The sequence below is a fragment of the Pogoniulus pusillus genome, chromosome 23 (assembly GCF_015220805.1).
Source record: "Pogoniulus pusillus isolate bPogPus1 chromosome 23, bPogPus1.pri, whole genome shotgun sequence".
NCBI lineage: Eukaryota > Metazoa > Chordata > Aves > Piciformes > Lybiidae > Pogoniulus > Pogoniulus pusillus.
In genome coordinates, this window is record NC_087286.1 from 14,474,031 (window position 1) to 14,493,190 (window position 19,160).

Consider the following 19,160-nt stretch of genomic DNA (forward strand, 5'->3'; position numbering starts at 1 on the left):
CAATGTATGTGCTAGGGAGAAAACACAAATCCACCATGCCTCAGAGACTATTCCCAATAGACTTTCCTACATGTGTCACTTAGCTTTTGGGAAGCTGAGCAGCAGTGACATTGCTCTATGTGTGTGCACAGGACAGAAGGAGAGAGATCACCTATGTAGCTGCCACCAGCCAGAGCATGTGGAGAGAGAACTGAGCTGGAGAGATGGCTGGATCTGAGGCTGGACACAGAATAAACCAATTTTTTCATCTTTTTTTACAAGAGAGAAGGGAAAAAAAGCCACAGGACGTGACAAACATCTTGTGATGATTGAAAATTAGATGCAGCAGGCCACATTTCTAATGTGAATGATTTAACAATGAAAGGACAACGGGAATTTAAGAAACTGCTAGAAATGTATGTTGAGGTTACCCCTTCCAAGAAGTCACAAAAGGTTTTCAAAAGCAGCAGAGATGTACTGAGAACAGAATCACTACAATCACTTGCAAGCTGCAAGTGTTGCCCATCAAGTGGAACTGGCAAGAAGACAGACAGACAACTAAACAGTTCAGGTAGCAGTCACTACCATTTTCAACCCTCAGAGCTGTAGGAGACACTCTACAAGAGCTTCAGAGTAATGTGACTTTTTACATCTCTAGTTTATGATACAGTGCTCAGGTTGGAAGGGACCTCAATAGATCATCTACTCCAACCTCCCCACCATGGACAGGGATACCTCTCAAGCACATTCAGCTGCTCAAGGCCTCATCCAGCCTGGCCTTGAATGCCCACAGGGAGGAGGCAGTCACATCCTCCCTGGGTAACCTATTCCAGAGTTTCACCAACCTCATACTGAAGAACTTCTTCCTAAGATCCATTCTAAACCTGATCTGCCTCATCTTCAAACCATTCCCCCTAGCGCTACTGCTAGACACACTTATTACAAGTTCATCTGCAGCCCTCCTGTAGGATTTCCTTCAGTTTTATGACTTGGTGCTTGTTTTCTTCTTCAACCTACTGGCCACAAAATCTATTTCATTCATTCAATAAACTGATTTTCCTTCAAGTTTTGGCACAGCTATGAAAAAAAAACAAACACTAAAGGAATTACAAGCCTTGGCTTTTCAAACAATGATCTGGGAGAATACCTACAACATGTGAAATAATAGACAAAAGCTCCCAGCTAAAGATATTAAAATTTAGTTCTTACTGAGCTGCTCTCAGAGCAAGACTCAGGCTGAAGGAGAGTTGTTGCTGCTGAGGCCCGATTCAGACAAAGGAGTAAACTAAAGTAGCTTCAGGACTGCTCTTGCTGTTTGGTGAAGGTTGCTATTATGCAGTTGTGCCATCTAGGGATCACAAGAGTGCAATATCCAGGGCCGTGCTCCAACAAATTCAGGGCCTGGCAAATCAGGGGTTCTATTTTGCATCAGCTTCAGCTACTTTCATTTTAAGAATTACTCCAGAGAGCAGTCACACCTACTTTTCTTCCTCCTACTCCTGTGTCACACAAAGAAAGAGATGGGACTCAGGCTGGTTCAAAAATATGTTCTTGATTTAAGAAACATCATTAGTTAACTGTTTGGGAGCTGTGATCTCTGTACACAAGGATAAATTAAAATCCCTCCTAATTGGACTGAAAGAGGACACCACTATGTTTTTCTCCCCATGGCTAACCTGAAGCTCTGAGCACAACTTTACTGTAAACCTTAGGCCTGCTGATCTGCCAAGCAGAGTTTTGATATTCCAGCAGGCAGGAAGTCTCACCTGTGCAAGAGAAGAAAAAGGCAAACGGGGACAGGCACAGTACTGCCTCTATCAGGTCACTGCCCACTTCCTTTTGGATGGGGCTAGCAAGGCTCATGGCTGCTGAAGGCAGACTGTAGGTAAAGTTCTGCAAGTTTTGCCTGGCCAAAACAGAAGTAGTTAGCTGCATGACCTCCACAGGGTGTGTGTTTCAGTGCATGCTCAGGGCTCATCTATTAGAGCTTTGGCTGCAGGGAGGATGATCAGAGGACTGGAGCTCCTCTCCTAGGAAGACAGGCTGAGAGTATGGAGAAGCTCAGAGGAGACCCTGTTGTGGCCTTCAAGTATCTCAAGGGGGCTATGAGAAAGCTGGGGAGGGACTTTTTAGGGTGTCAGGTAGTGATAGGATAGGGGAGGGGAGGTTCGGATTGGATGTTAGGAAGAGGTTATTCACCATGAGGGTGATGAGACACTGGAACAGGTTGCCCAGGGAGATGGTGGAAGCCTGACCCCTGTATGCTTTTAAGGCTAGGCTGGATGTGGCTCTGAGCAACCTGACCTGGTGTGAGGTGTACCTGCCCATGGCAGAGGGGGTTGGAACTGGAGGTCCTTTCCAACTCTTGACGATTCTGTGATTCTTTGCCATGCTTACATTTTATGTTTCAACATTGTGGTTTAGGAGTTCACTGACAAAACCAGGAATGACTCAATACAAGGAGCTTCAGTTCATGCTAAACATGGACTAGAACAGAGAGCTTTGCTGACAGTCAGGGAGGTTGTGGAGTCTCCTTTTCTCGAGATATTCAAGACCTGCCTGGATGTGTTCCTGTGTGATCGGGTATAGGTGATCCTGCTCTGACAAGGGGTTGGACTGGTAACATTCTGTGATTCTGTGACTTTTCATGCCCCTTGCTAAGAGATGCTGCTGCCATTAGGTCCCTGTGAGTGGAAGCAGCAGGGCAAGGAGCATGTTTCTTACTGTACGTGAGCAGCACAGGAATGAGTGTTACTACTGTCTCAGCAGCATACATAGAGACAGCAAAATCTGGACCAGACCAACAAGACATACAAGGCGTTGCTTGAAAAGGCTGCATCCCTGCACCATGGAGTAGCTGCTAATGCAGACTTCCTCTTGCTGATTGATTACATTTATAATCATGCTAATTAAGCTTGGTCTTCAGAGCTTTTCAGGCAGAGAGGTAAAAAAAAGGACTGATACTAAACACATTGTTTACACTTAAAAATATGAAAACTGCCAATAAATACATCCCATAAGCCACAATCTCTTGAAAATCAGCAAGGGCATGAAAAGTCGAATATATTTGATCATCAAAATTAGAGATTTCAGAAAAATTAGGTTAAAAAATAATCACTAGTATTTGTCCCTGAGTGGTTTGAATTACAGCTGATAATAATGCAGAAGAGCAGATTTGTCAGATAGGCAATTTTCATATTTAAGAATATGATGGACAGTGTAATAGTACTAGAGGATATGAGCTACATTGTTGTCTAGCAGCAATTAATAATAGCATGAAAATCAACCACAGCATTCTTCTATCTTCAAATAATTAACACCTTATCATTTGCATCCAAAAACTCTCCAGGTGAGCTGATCAAGTAATGCATGGAGCTTGCTGGCCAGAGTTTATGCTGCCTGAGATTAGTTACTCAGTGAAAGAGACTCAAAATAAAATGGTATCATATATAAAAAGGTGAGGTTTAATAACAACAGGATAAAAAATAACAAATTAAAGCTTTTATGACTGCATCTCATAGCCTTGCTGAATCTGGAATTGTCGAGGGCTTTGTTTCATCTCAGACCTTCATATCCTCAAAGCTGTATGCAACTGTAGGCTTTTCTTAAATCTTCCTTGATATTTCTATGCTCATCAAGCTTTTGCTGACTAAACTGTCTCCTTGCATTCAGCATGTCACCAGCATCAGAATATTCCAAAAGAGAAAGCTGACTTGTAACACCATTGCTGTTGCCATACAGATGGTGCATTTGTTTGCAGCAGCAGTAGAAGTCAACACCAGGAGCAACACTGAACAGTTATGAGCTTTTTTTTTTTTCAACAGTGGCCCTTTATTCTGAGTGACAAATGTAAATTCAGGAAAGAACAGATCAGATCTGCCTAACACACAAAGCAGTCAGCAGGCAAGTCAGTGGAACGCAAATGGAACTCAGCCATTATTCACCTTACCTGAATCCATGGCACTTCTGCTGAAATTTCCTAGGCATAATGAATCATGTGGGAAAATGATTTCCAGGAGTACTTCATCTAATAAAATCCATAAGGCATCCCCTTAATTGTCAGAAGATGAAAATCTGTGAAAACAACAGACTGTATCTGATAAAGCAGAAGCATCAATTGCCTGCTGCCTTGTTTTGACACAGCACACTGTAAACAATTCCACAGCAGCAGCAACAGCTGCATCCTCCAGCCTGGGAACAACTCAAGAACCACTGTAGTCATAAAACCTAAAGTCGAGCAAGTGAAAAAGATGCTTTAGCAGTCACTACCTGCAAACCTTCCAGTGAGTATTTACTCGGCCTCAGAGGTGAGTTGTCATTTGGCCAGCGTCTACTGTGGATCTGAGTAGATACTTTCAGATCATACAGGGGCACAACAAAAATAACAAGGGACAGAAAAGCTGTCCTCAGAGATATGTGGCATACCTTGGCAACCAATATCAACAGGTGTTTGGGAGGTTTATTTCTGGGGTTTGGGGTTTTTGTTTGTTTGTTTGTTTTATTTTCAGAGGCTCCCTTCCATACTTATAACAAACAGCTTCTCCACTTTGATTGATTTGGCTTTTTCCACAGTTTTTTCCATTGGACATCATCCCAAAACCATCTGAACTGTCACTAGCAGGACTTCTGATGTGAAAAGGATGAATGGCATCAACATATGACAACACTACAATTTAAATCTGCTTGGTCTGTACATAAAGTGAGCTCTCGGCACAAAGAAAGAAATTCAGCAGTGCAACCTCAGTGTCTGGAACAAAGAAAAGCACTGCTAGAAGATGTTAATTAGAATTTTTATCTTAATTTTAATGAGAAAAGTAATTCTTACTGCATGGTACTGCAGAGTTAGAATGAGAGAAAAACAGTGGTGAAGGTCTTATGGTCAAAGGCACCTTGGGTCAGCTCTTGAAGGGGGGCATAAAAGCTGCAGTATCTGTAGGTGTGTACAGGTGAAAGCGAAATTCCAAGAGCAATGTTAAGTCCTATTGACAGAAGAAGAGACAAGGCACAAGTGAAAAAGGGTCAGTACAAAGGATACAGAAATAATGGCATGGTTTCCTGAACAGGGGCACCTTTAATAGTAATGCAGCAAGAAAGAAAACTAACTTTTGGGATATAGAGGGGAAAAAAACCATCAGGAGTTACCTTACTTTAGAATGTGGCGAGCAGTGTGACACTGTAGGTGCATATTGCACCTACTCCTGATGTCCATGATTTGTAAAGCAAGAAGACTGCTGATAAACTTGAGAACATCCATAGCAATGAGTAGCATTTTGTGAGCCTTAAGTACTCAAACAAAATCAGAGCTTGGAGAGAGAGCTGGAAAGAGGAGGTTTAATAAGTGACAAACCCTGTGTTTCAAAGTTGAATTTCAAGCAAGTCAGATAGTCACTTTTGACCTACGTCAAATGAGAATGAAGCTGGGGAAGTCCATATTCTCCTTTGCAATGCAGTTGGGCATCAGTGATCCATTCTTATGCTGTAATTTATGAATTTTCCAAATTACAGCAAATCAAGGTTTTTCAGCTTCTTCAAAGGCAATTATGCAGTGAAGTGAGCATTAACTACTGAATAAAAATGCACAATATTTATGCATTTGGTGATCTTTCAACTGCAAAACATTCAATGCTATTCTTATGAAAAGAGAATTAACATTTACATACCAGTTGCAAAAGCACTTTTATATCCTTCAGCTGTTGCTGATCTACCTAATGATTTACTCACTGACTAAACAGGATTGATCATTCACTTCCTAAAGACATCAAGAAAAGATTGTCAAAGGAAGATCAGTGCAATTTGTTTATTACAAGTGCAGAGATGGAGACCTATTTGGAAAATGTGGCAGTAGAGCTAAATCTTTATGGGCAAGACAAAAAATAATGAAAAGGAAAGATAAAGAATAACAAAAGCAATTACACTGCAAGCAGCACAGTACAGAGTGGTTTTGCTGGTTTAAGAAGATGTTATTTGAGTGCTGTCAGGTTTTAGCCACCTTTTTATGTTAATTTCAATCCTAAAGTACAGCTAGTTAGTTTCTTTGATCCTTTATAGCTATTTCTCTGGTTTAGAGTACAATCTCCAGATGAACATTTATAACAGTGAGAAATTTTGGGGAAATCAAGCTAAATGAGGATTTTTCTTAAAGCATACAAATTTCCTTGGAACACTTATTTGGATATTTCAAAAGCCACAATGTGCATTTCAGTCACTCTCTCAGTTCTCAGCATGTAGCACCGTGTTCTCCATTAAAACCAAAGATGAGATCAAATACAAGAGAAAATCAGCCCAGCATTGACAGTTACCATACATCAGCTCATCTACAGAACCAGTAAGCTTTAAATCAGAAAGGAATTTGGGGTAGTTCAAACTCTCTCACATTTGCCTCACCAGAATATTTCTGCAAGTGTTCACCAAGGCTTAGATCATTTGAGGTTAGTTACTCTGCAGTGGTTACAGCATGGTCAGCCATGGCTGCTTAAGAGCTGCCTGTTGTTGTTGCTGTAGCAAATACAATCTTATCTGCCCTGTTTCATGCAAAAGAACTGCAAAGGATTGGCACATGTGCACCTGCTATAACTGCAGTGCCACTGCTCAAGGTGGGAAATAGAGAACAGCAACATCACAAAGAGTGACCTGAGAATGAGCCTAAGGAGCGTGCCTCTCCTCCAAAGCACAACTTGCTCTCCTGGACGGAGCCATGCCACAGCCTCGTGGCCCTTTCTGCCTCCTCTACGATTCAAGTGAGGACTCTGCCAGCCCTCTGCTAGTTTATGGACATTTCATCTCTGGGATACTGCAGGGAAATGACTTGAGCATCTCTCCTACGAGCAGAGCTGTGGGGCTGTTCAGCCTTGAGAAGACTGAGAGGGGATCTGATCAATGTCTGTAACTATCTGAGGGGTGGGTGTCGAGTGGAGGAGGCCAATCTCTTTACAGTGGATGCAGTGATGAGATGTCCCAGTCTGGACCATGAGTGTACCCGGGACTGGAGGACAGAAATGACTCTCACTCCTCTACAGGAGTAAGAATGAGGACACTGCATTCTATCTACAAGAGCATATATACAAAAGGCAATCAGGCAGAATAGGTACAAAACCCACTGGGCCCGAACTGGCCTTCTAGAGTCCTCCACCCCTTCTACCCTCAGTCGGCCTGAGGGAAGGCCGAAACTGCCCTCCCGAGCTGGGCCTGCAGGGCCTGGGTGGGCTGCAGTGACGCAGCTCAATTCCCTGCCAGCCGTGAGGCAAGAGTGCACTGTGCCCAGAGAAGGGAAGGGAAGGAAGGCAGGGAAGAGAAGGGAAGGAGGTCAGTCAGGCACTGCCTTTGAAGCTGTGGTACCAGAAGATGGAACAGGATAACAACGTTACAGTATCCTGGGATAAGCAGAGGGCTGGGCCTCTGTCCCTACGGTTTTGTTAAGGGGCACCTAGAATCCCTTAAACTACCACAAAAGACAAGGAACAGTGGATACAAACTTGAACATAGAAGGTTTCACCTCAACAGGAGGAGAAACTTCTTCCTGGTGAGGGTGGCAGAGCCCTGGCACAGGCTGCCAGAGAGGGTTGTGGAGCTTCCTTCTCTGGAGACTTTCAAAACCCACCTGGATGCGTTCCTGAGAGATCCTGCTTTTGGCAGGGGGTGTTGGAACCTATGCTCACTGGAAGTCCCTTCTGTGATTCTGTGAAGGCTCCTCAAAACACACTTAACAGGAAAAGGAATCTTCACAGTGTGCACGGTCAGTGTAGTCCCCCAGACCTCCTGTGTGCTTATCCACTTGCACTAACAGCTTTGAGGTGACTGTAATAAGAGATGCTCCTAGAATAAGCACTGCCACCAGCAGCAGGGCTTATGAATTTACTAGGTACAAGTTAAGCAGCATAACTCCTGGGCAGAAAAATCAACACACAGGCCTCACACTAATGGTTAGGAGCAACCCTTCTGTTCCTATAGAAAGCATGCTGCATCCCTTTGTGCCCCTATCATTTGAACTGCTGTGTATCTGTTTCTCTAGGACCTTTTAACTTCTAGCAGGCCTGGTTTATGATGCCTTTTGGATCCTTTCATTTGCCTCTCCTATATCAGACGTAAGCTTTGCATTTGTATTTTCAGTCCTCTCTCAGCCTACTTTCTCCCTTATCTGTTTTCTGTCAATGTAAAAAAAAAAAAAGAAAGGAAACTGGTGCAAGCTTGATTACACTTCTGTGGAAATGTTTGTGTTTTCTTCCATGTCCTCCTCCTTGTCGGAGAAGTTTTCCTTCAGCAGCCACAGAACAAACTAATTTTCTTCATCGAATCCTACCTTATGTCTTCTTCACCATGATGTATACACAGAAACAGAAGTTAGGCTGACCTGCCTTCCCAGCTGATCAATAGTCTTATTGTTTCCCTCATCTGTCTGTAGCCATCTGCTGTCTTTTGTCTTTTGCTTTGGAGCTCTTCAGGGCAGGAATTATCTTTTTGCCCTATATTTCTATACAGTATATCTCCATAATCGTAGTCCAGGATTAAGGCTGATAGGCAGTACGATAATACAATGGCAATTATAATAATGGCCAAAATTGCCAATAATAATGGTGATTTCTGCTCAAAGTTCTTTGTAGATTTTCTTTTAATGTAAGACTTAGAAATATGAGGTATTTGGAGGAAAAAAGTATCAATTTATCTGTTTTTTTTTCAGTGTCTCTGAAAAAGGTGTAGAATAGCAGTAGATGGGAATATTAATTCAAGTGCTTTAATATGGTGCTGGATCAGGCTCAGCAGGTCTGACAGCCTCTCTCCATTGTAACTCCTACTAAAGGCAGCAAAAGGACTCTCATGAGGAATGAATCAGGCCCTACAAGCCCAGGAGCAGCATGCAAGAGAAGCTGTGCTACTGCCTAGCAAGATTGGTGGCTCAGCTAGAGGACCACTTCCTGACGTTTTTACGGTAACTCTAATTCAAATGTGCCACGTTTTGCTGTTTTATTTCCTTTTTAAGGTGAAGGGGGGAAAAGTTAAAGGGCTACAACACTCCACAGGGTTATAATAAGAGAAAATCCAAGATTATTTCCACAGCAGCTGTAATTCAGGCAGACTCCTGCGAACCACAAATGTGAAAACACACATATTACAGAGCGTCTATTTGTGTCCGAGAGGCCTAAATTCCAGTTGCTGCTGGGAATCCTCATTCCAGTGTCCTCTCTGTGCCTACGTGCTCAGTTGCGAGCCTGGAATACGTATTTGAGGAGGGTGGGGTAATTTTCTCTTGTGGCGAGCCCCGAAAGTGTTTAGAATTCGCCCGTCTTTTCCCAGCACAGCTCCAGCACGGACTACCTGACTCAGCTCCCCGAACTAGAGCCACAGCATCGAATTTCCCAACCCACTTCATTTGAAAGCCTGCCAAGATAGGTGAAAGACCTTATAAATATGTAAAGCAGGAAGTTCAAATTACACAGTGATGTAAATTCCCAGTGATTGATGCCCTTTTAAAAAACAATAATAATTTTAAAAAAAAAAAAAAAAGGCAGCAAATCCCAAACCCAAATCCTGCAGAAAGCCCAGCGCTGGCAGATCCGCGCTGCTGCCCGCGGTGCCTGGCGGCGCCGGACGGAGTTTAGGCGATGCCTGCTCACTTTTTCGTGGGGATTTTATTTTGGATTTCTACCACTTCCTGGAGGCCGAAGGGGGGAGGCACAGTGGGAGGAACCAAAAAACTCGGTGCCACAGCCATTTTGTTTGTGGGCAGCATGGTAGAATTCTGTCAGTCAGTATAAGGAGGGGTTTTTAAAACAGTATTTATGGAAAAGCTATCCCTGCCGTAACGGATGTATCTGTTGAATTTAGTGTTCATTTAGTTCTTTCGTAAGGTAGGTGTTTATATTTGTAAGTAAATCGAGTATTTGCTGGGATTCGAGCTTTCCCTCCCCACTTTCCAGGAATGATGGATTTTGTTTCAGGCGTGACTGGCTTTTTCAGATGCTGGCAGGCTGCTGAACTCCGGCAGGGTTGGGGTGCTGGGGGGGCCGGGAGGCGGCCTGAGGGGAGCGACCGAGGGATGCGCTCATCGGCAGAAACTTGCTTCGGGGTGAGGAGTGGGGGCTGGGCGGGGGCAGGGCAACGGCAAAGTCTCGGAATTATTTTCCCCAGCTGTTTTTCTTTATTAATTCTCAAGAGGCAGCCGCTTTCATTGAAGGGGGGCGGATGAGGCGGGGGGCTGCGTGGAGCGAGCCGTAGTTTTGCAGTGTCACCGAAAACCAGCGCTAGACTTTGGTCCTGTGTGTTTCAAAGGCGGGTGTAAAATGGCACACTGCATTTTTCCAGGCGGCGATGGCGGGGGCAGCGGGGAGGGGGGCGGGGGGCGGCGGCGGCGGCGGCCGCTGCCCGCCGAGTCCATCGAGCCGCCTGCCGGCCCTGGCAAAGTTGTGACCCCGGCGGCACCGGGTCCTTTCCCCCCGCCCCGGCTCCCGGCCGCCCGCCGGCATCACCCGCAGACCCTCGGGGAAGCCATCCCCTCGTCCTCGCCCCGCGATCCTGGCGGGGTGACGGGAAGGAGGGGAAGAAAAAAAAAAATGTGAGAAAAAAAGGAGGAAAGAAAAGTCTCACTTTGCGCGTTTGCGAAATATTTTAAGGATGTTCGGGGAGCCCTTTGCAGCATGGAGGTGGCTGGTTGTGGCAGAGCGAGCATGCAGTCCATATTGTTACAGCCCTTCTGCAAGGACTGCCTTCTTCCAAGGTAAGTTTGTGGTTTTATCCAAAAATATTCGTTGCTTCTGTTTTTGGCATGTATTAGTGCTATGGAGGGGTTTCGTTGCGTTGATGAACAAAACGCAGCCTTATATTTTTCTTGGCTTTGATCCTCATGTGTATCCCACCCAACGATGTCTCCTTTAATACCGACAATTACTGAAGTCAGTTTTGTTTCTTCTTTAAAATTTCACACACGCGAAGCTTAACGGCCATTTAAGTTCAGTTTAAGAGTATAAGAACTCGGATATTTTCCAGGAGAACTTGGGGTTTTTGGTTGGGTTTTTTTTTTGGGGGGGGTGGGGAGGGATTTTTTTTTTCTTTGGTTCTGCCTTTTTTTTTGTTTGGTTTTGGTTTCTTTACCGAGCAATAAACGGATCTAGGAACAAATATGTGACTGTCTTTAGAAATATAATGCAGCTCTAATATAAAAAGGAGCGGATTATGTTGCTGCTGTATGGTCTGGTGGTGGCTAAAAGAGTTTACAATGCCATTTGTGATGGCTCTTGATGGATTACTTTGGTCTAAAGTACGAAGGAAAACTGCCCTTGGTATGGTGAAGGTGGGGATTGACATAACAGGGTTTGTATTAAGTTATGCCTCCTACTAACCAGTGACCTTTTTATTTGCAAATTAGCCCTCTTCTGGCAATTAGCTGAAAGCATTAGTTATATAAAGGTTCTTAATTCACCACACTATTTAGATATCTTGGGTTGTTGGGTTGGGTGTTTTTTTTTTGAGGGGAGGAAGGGGTGGCTGGTTTGTTTGTGTTTTTTCCTCTGAGAAGGTACATTTGGGAGACATTTTGTAATTTTGGGCATTTTTCTAGAGGCTTGCCTTTTTTTTTTCCCCTTCTCTCTCTCTCTCTCTCTCTCTCTCTCTTTTTTTTTTTTTTTTCCTCCTTTCACACGGTGGGGGATCCTTTTTGTTTTGCATTGATGGGTGTTGGTGGCGCTGTGGTGCTCCGAAACAATTTGTGTCCCTGGCTCTAAACAGGGGAGGGGGCCGCGGGAAAGGATGGGGGAAGAGAAAGGTGGGGCACGGCTTGATCTATTGTAGCTTTTCCTTTTCTATCAAAAGTAAGCGCAGATTAGTTAGAGAGACGATCAAACTGTGTCTCTGGGCAATCGTAGTGGTGCGTGAACTGTGGCCCGGAGCAGGCATGACCTCACCCTTTCGCTGGTTCCTGTAATGAAGCAGATTTTAATTTCTTCTTTTCCAGCCCTGAACCTAAAGCCCAATTTTCTTCACTAATACCAATTTCGGCCCTAGCCCCGAAATGGTTTTACAGGGGCTGCAGATGAAAGGTTTTCAAACGATTTTTGCATACAATATGGAAGGCTTTGGTACACTCTTATTGTGCAACTAGTCCATTGTTTGCTTGTTGTGAACTTAAAGGTTCTGTTCCCTGCTGGTTATGAAGCCCTAAGGTCCCTCTTGCTCGTGTGCTTGCATATGCAGATTTATCACTGAGGTCTGTAGGAGTTTGGATTGTGTGTCACGGTGGGATTGTAAAGAAGGGAAAGCTGAATAATCTTTCAGATTGTAACAGGATTCACCTGAGGTGGGTGGGTTTTTTCTTTCCTGTTGCTAAGTGGAGCATGCGTTTTACATGTATTTATAAACAGGTATCTCTATTCACGTGTGCTCTTCTCTTTTCTTACCACCTACAGATTACCTCAGCTCTAAGTGCAAATGTTTTAGAAGGCTTTCTGCTAACATCCATATTAGGTGTTTAAGAAAACAGAAGTGATTAATGTTCTAAGAAGATAGGTGGGAAGACATAGTCAAGCCTATGATCAGAAAATATGTTAGAAAACTCAACAGGTTCAGGAATAAATTTAACACTAAATTTAACACGTTTTCAAGGCATCGGTGTTCCGATTATTTTGGAGTGATATGAAGCTGGGAGTTTTGGAGACCTTTGCATCTATTTTACATTTCAATGCCCTCATTATTTTCAAAGAAGATATTTGACAACTAGGCAGTTTAAAACTGCCTAAACATCTCATGAACGTTTTAATTTTCAAAGATGGATTTGATTTTCTTTATAAAGAAAGTTTGGTCATTATTTAGTTTTATGGCAACTGACATACAGCTTCAGGTAGATCTCTGCAGTGGTTGTCTTCTTTAAGTGGTTTTACTTCTATTTTTCTTTTAAGGAATGCAAAATTTATCTTTATCTCAGATAAATACATCTTGTAACCTCCTTCTAGTAAGGGACATCTCCATCCAAGAGAGCAGGCATTATAATCTCATCTGTCAGACAAGATCTACTTTTATGAAATCTTGGCTGGAACATAGAATTCTGTTAGCCTATGACAATGCAACATGACCATTACACCTCCACGTGTCCTGATGCAACTTTTAGGTGTTGCAGGTAAGTATGGACCCTCTTAGAAAATTGTTTTTTGTACATCTTCCATCTCTGGAATCACTAGATGATCCATCTCTGATCACTAAGTCACTAGGATGGTATTTTGGGTTATGCCAGTGGAAGCAGAACCAATTACTGTTGGGTCTATTATAATAATTTTAAATCTTACAGAATCTCTCAGTCATTTACATCAGCTTAATTCTGATGCAACCAGAATTCTCATCTTTGCATTGTGTAGACCAATGTTCAGTTTACTTATCCATGGAGCAAATGCAGTGCAGAGCAAATGATAAACTACTGAGGGTAGTGTTGTAGTTTTTCTCCTCTTGTCATCATGACAGTGATGATTTCTTGTGACTGCAGCTGTGCATGCAGGCCATGAATGAACTAATGGGTAGTAATCTTGCTGCTCAGAGGCAGCTTCTAGCTCAGTGAAGTCAGCAAGAACATGAATGCAAAAATCCAACTTTACTTCACACTTGCCTTTCTTTCTCTCATTCAGTTTGAGCTACTCTTGAACATTGCTTATGGTTTTGCAACTTTGAAGATGCATCTGATGAAAACGTTTGTTCTTACTCTGACCACGAGGTGAGAGGCGTGGAGAGCTGGGGCTTTGCAGTTCAGTGGCTTTATCACTTATCTTCTGCTTCCTTTTTGAGCCACTGTGGAAGAAGAAATAGTTCCCAGCAGATATTACCAATAAGGAATATTAGTCAATTAAAATTTAGCATTCTCTCAGAGCTAAATAGCAAGTTATTTATCTTCTGCAGAAATGCCTTGAAAAGTCACTACTGAGGGGTACCTTTGTCTTGATTAGGTGTTTTACCTACCCTGTTCCTTCTGAAATGTCTGTCTGTGGAGTGCTAAGACTTTTTTTCCCCACTCCTTTTCTTCTTGGTAGGTTTCTTAATTTTGTGCCTTTATGTATCTCTCCCTTTCTAAGATGGCAAATCAAGTCCATTTTTCTCTTAATGCAGTTTCTCTTGTACTTAGAAACTCTATACAGACTCCATATACCTTTCAAAGGTATTTGGCTCTCCTGCATTAAAACCATTTGAAGTGTAGCATCCTACTGTAAATCAAGTAATCTTTCCCAAAATCATAACTCACCCTTAGTAATAAAATGTTCTGTGTCCCTTCATGATGCTTCTGCTACCTATGTTACTGGTGTTACATACTGAAGTGAGACACAGGCTAAAGATGGCTGGCTGTCTAAATATTGTCATAGAAGTGCAGATATGTTGATCCCAGGCAGATTTAACCAGCTTCTGAAGTTAGCCAATAATAATGTGAAGACAGTCCTCCAGATGTGTGTGCTGGTGGCATAAAAGAAAATCACCTGAGGCTCAGTTCACATAAAAGCTCCTGCTTCATTGGCTCATAAATCACTCTGTTTTATCTTTTCCTATGGGTGATAACATATCTTGGTGACTGGGACTCATGAGGATTCCTTTTTGAGGGTTCTAAACTATTCAGTGTCTCTTTGACTCAACACTCAACAGGGTTTCAGGAGTAGGGGGGGTAAGGTCTCTTTATATTCTAAACCTTGTGACATAGTTTTGTTTCTCACCTTTCTTATTCCACAGTTTTGTTCTTTGTAGTGCTCCACATCATACATGTCAGCACCAAGTTACAGCAGTGAATAAAAAAAAAGCTTGCTTCAAGGATCATGTGTTTCCCAGCTGTGAGCAAAGGATCTCTTGCTTGCTTCAGGCTCCCATCTTCTAGAAAGTTGGGTCCCTCCACATCTCTCCTGGACTGGTGTTTGTATGGTTTTGCAGTGTTGTGAAATGCTCTGCTGTACCTCCTACCTGCCAGAGGAAACTGCTGTGGCTAGCTCACCCTTCCACCTTTTCGCACTCTTCACATGTTTCGTTTCTTTTACCATACAGCTCAATAATTTAATTAATGTTGTAGTGAAGATGTCTAAACCACTGAGGCAATCCTAGATTTAAAATACTTCAATAAATAGATGATGTGGGGATATCTGTGCTTTGAAACAGAATTTCTCTGGCCTGTTGTGAGTATAACTTAGAATCATAGAATGGCCCGGGCTGGAAGGGACCTCCAAAGGTCATCTAGTCCAGCCCCCCCCCCCCTGCAGTCAGCAGGGATATCTTCCACTAGATCAGGTTGCCCAGTGCCTTATCGAGCTTCACCTCAAGTCTATCCAGGGATGGGGCCCCAGCCACCTCCACGGGCAACCCTGGACACATATGACACACGTATGAAACCACACAACAGTGGCTTCATCTCCCTTAGGCTTCTTCTGATTGTTAGCTAAGTCTTGTTTCTAGTATATTGTGTTGCCACTGAGCTGCCCTTTGGTTGCAGGAGCAAAATAATACCAGTACAGTGAATTTCCTCCATAGGAAGTTTTTGTTCATAAATCTGCTACTGGTAATAGCTAGAGCCTACCACTGGTGGTCAGAATTTGACCTCTGAGTAGGTATTGCAGTGCTTGAAAAGTAAGTACATTTGCCAAAAAAGTCTTAGCTTTTTAATTGTCTCCCTGTGTAAAGAAGCAGAGGTGGGATATGCCAAATAACATGTGAGTGCTAGTCTTCACCAGGGAGCTGAAATACCGTTTTGGAGGTCCCAGATGACAAAGGGGAAGCTGCTTAAAGGCATGCAACGCCATACAACAGTCGTTAGCTATGACCATGTCTGGTTTCAGCACCAGTGAAAATGGTGCAGGCTCCAAACATTAAGTTTTCTGCACCCTGTGGGAATTCAGAGCTATGGCAAATGGTTCCAAGTGGTGGGACACTGACTCTCCTCCCTCCTCCATCTTCTATTATTGAAGACAAACTGGATCACTTTTGCTAGGGAAAGGGAAAAGAAGGAGTTAGATTTTACAAGGTGTTGGGCACTAGGATTCCCCAAGGAAAAGAGGTGGGGCTGAATCTCATCGCTGCTCCCAGGGCTGCTTTCTGGATTTTATTCAATAATATCTATATCTAAAATGTAAGAAGCCCTGGGAACAGTGAGCAGAGCCAAGGACTTGTTCCTTTCACAGCAGTCCTCTTTCAGTCAGGTTCCATTTTGTTTGTTTTGTTTCTGTTCTCTGGGCTCTGTGCTTACAAGTGTGTGGTTAGCTGTCTAGCTAACAAGCCTCTAAGGTAGTGTTAGCTCAAGCTTCAATGGATTAACTGTAAACCATGCTGTAAACTGGAGTCACTGTATCATAAACACTTAGTGTAGAACTTGTTTCACCATCAGTTTAGATGAGTGGTGTTAAATCTGACATCCTAGTCGTTGAAAGGAAGCAGGGGAAGTAAATCACATCTTTAAGACACAAACAACAACAACACAAAATAACCCAAAACCAACAACAAACAAATCCACCACCACCAAACCCCAAATACAACAAAACCCACACCAGCCCAAAATCCCAAATGTTGGATTTCTGTTGCAATATGAACCATAATTTAAAGTTCCCTGAGTATCCTGATTAAGTCTCCATCTGTCTACCATGGTTAACTCAGATGTGAATGGTCTCCATCAAATGCATCCCACCCCCTAGTATTTGCTTTCCTGAATAACACACACAAGTCAGTAAAATCCTCCCTTCCCTTTGGAGCATTAAGAAACTTGCTAAATAAAAGCAAGCCCTCCCTGGCCTCACAGGTGTGTGCATCTTGAATATTCATTAACACACATATGAGAGAATTTTCCAGCAGGCTTGAACATACTCAGGTGCATTATAGGCAACCCTTAGGTCCTGTATCTATTTCTTGGGAATCTTATGCTGCATAGCCTTGTGGCTAAAAGGATAATATCTTCAAAGGTTGCTTTTATTGGCAGTTTTTCATCTCTAATGCCAGGTCTATGTAGGTTTGTGTTTTCTCTTTTGCAAGTTCAAAAATTTGCATTTCCTGACAGAAAAGGATAAGACTTTTGCTCTTCTGCTGGAAATAGATAATCATATGATTAACTTCCTTTGACTCAGAAATTATTCATGTGTTATAAACCAGTGTTTGCAGAAGTCTGTGCCTAAGCAGAGGTGTCCAGACTGTCTCCCCAGTTCAGACTTTGTTTACCATCATGCTTTAAAGTAATTATCACGAATGAAAATTAAATAGTGACTTCAATGTTACTATTATTGTTTTCTCTTTCAGAATACAAACTGGTTTGGATAATGGTTTTTAAAAAAACAGAGTCAGGCAGGTTTAGATTTTTTTTCCCAACTTTTTTGTTGGTTTGTTTGCTTTAATTTGTTTTTGTTGTTGGTTTTGTTTGTTTATTTATTGGGGTTTCTTTTCAGTGTGTGGTTTTTTTGTTGTCTGTTGTTTTTTTTGTTGTTGTTGTTTTTTGAATTTCTGTTATGGTTTTGTCTGGGGTGTTGTGTTTTTTTTGGTTAGGTATTTGCATGAGTGTGTGTGGTTTTGTTTTCTTTTAAACTTTGCAAAGGGTTTACATTTTAAAACTTTATCTATTTTGCTACTTAATCCAGAAAGATTATTTTCTGAAAGGAGTTGTTGGACAAGGTGACTGAAGCAAGAATCCAAGGTGTGTTTAGTATAATATTTTTTTGGAGGGAATGCATATTATGGAATGAAAGAGTAAAGGAAAAAAGTCTTAAGTCACTGGTCTTTTTACCCTGACAATCCTTAGGATAATTATTCTCAATCCATTAAAATTTTAACATGAAAAGATATCATAGAATGGTTTAGGTTAGAAGGGACCTCAAAGATAATCCAGTTCCAACCCCCCACCATAGGCAGGGATACCTTTCATTAGAACAGGTTGCTCAAGGCCTTATCCAACCTGGCCTTGAACACATTCAGGGAGGGAGCAGCCACAACCTCCCTGGGCAACCTGTGCCAGTGTCTCACCTCCCTCACTGGAAAGAACCCTTTGCTAACATTTGCTTTGAATCTCCCCTCTGCCAGTTTAAACCCATTTCTCCTTGTCCTGTCATTACAAGATCTTGTAACTAGTTCTTCCCCACCCTTCTGCCCCCTTCAGATACTGGAAGGCCACTCCAAGGTCTTCTTGAAACCTTATCTTCTCCAGGCTGCAGAGCCCCAACTCTTGTAGCCTGTACTCAGCAGAGGAGCTCAAGCCCTCTGAGCATCAGCATAATTTCTGTTTTTTTGCTACTGCTGTATCTGTAATAGAAGAACTGATTCCACTATCATGTGTTTTCCCTACACACATAAAAACTTAAGTCTCTTGAACAAGTCATATAAAGGAATGTAATTCCTTTCTGACAGTACTGAAAAAAATCACACAAACTCTTTGTACTTTCAGATACATTTTAGGCAAGAGATTAGTGAGATGAGCTCTATCTCCACAGGAGATAATAAGAGTCTGTAAAATGGTAACCTTCTTGCAGTCATTCTGCTCCTTTGATGGAGTCCACTGCCCCCACCATCTTTAAGAATTTAAGTTGAAGTCATGAAAGCATAAATGCAGCAATAACTTTTGCTGCTCCTCTCTTAGCTTTATGTTACAGCAGTTAGGGAACTGCTGGCTGGTGGCATTTTCTCCTCCTTTGGATATAGCTCGGTGACATAACAACATTGAGGTTCAGCTGAGTTTCCCTGAGGATGCTGGACTCTACTTTGGAATGTTTATGGCTGACAACATGTTACCCAAGTAAGATGACACCATTCAGTTGGTATAGAACTCCTATCATACATGTGGATGTATGTTGACTGTTATCCATGTACTTGAAGTTACAAAAGCCCACCCATACATGGGGATATGTAATCAGTATGAAAGAAAATACATATTTCATTTGCAAACAAGTTCAGGCACTAATGTTGCCAGCAAAGGTATTTTCAAGTATAGCATATGACAGTGCATTGCTGTTTGGAGTGTGTATTTATTTGCAGGTCACAAAAAGTTAGTTTTGTATTTTTCAAGTGCTTTTTGCACAGGCTGTATCATTTCAGAGCACTCTGTTCTGTAGCCTTCACAAACTGGATCATGTGAAGAAATAGGGTAGCAGTACTAAATGGCAGCTAGTGGAGGGTAGCTTCTAATATGGATCTTGTCAAGAAGCTTTTTTGTTTATTTATGTACTTGTTTGGGTTTTTTTTTGCTGAGTGAAGTACCTGACCAGATTCCCATTTGG

At 42.5% G+C, this 19,160-nt stretch overlaps 1 protein-coding gene across 3 annotated transcripts in view; it reads left to right on the forward strand.

Annotated features, from left to right (window-relative positions):
• Positions 1-9,585: 9,585 nt before the first annotated feature.
• Positions 9,586-19,160, forward strand: part of EPC1 (enhancer of polycomb homolog 1) — a 62,239-nt gene continuing 52,664 nt past the window's right edge. Inside the window, exons 1-2 of one of the 3 annotated variants that reach the window (XM_064162621.1) lie at positions 9,586-9,821; positions 10,584-10,687. The gene's annotated coding sequence lies outside the window, so the exon portion shown is untranslated. Of the gene's footprint in view, positions 9,822-10,160; positions 10,243-10,583; positions 10,688-19,160 lie in introns of those variants that run through there. The other 2 variants (XM_064162623.1, XM_064162622.1) reach the window with 2 other exon arrangements.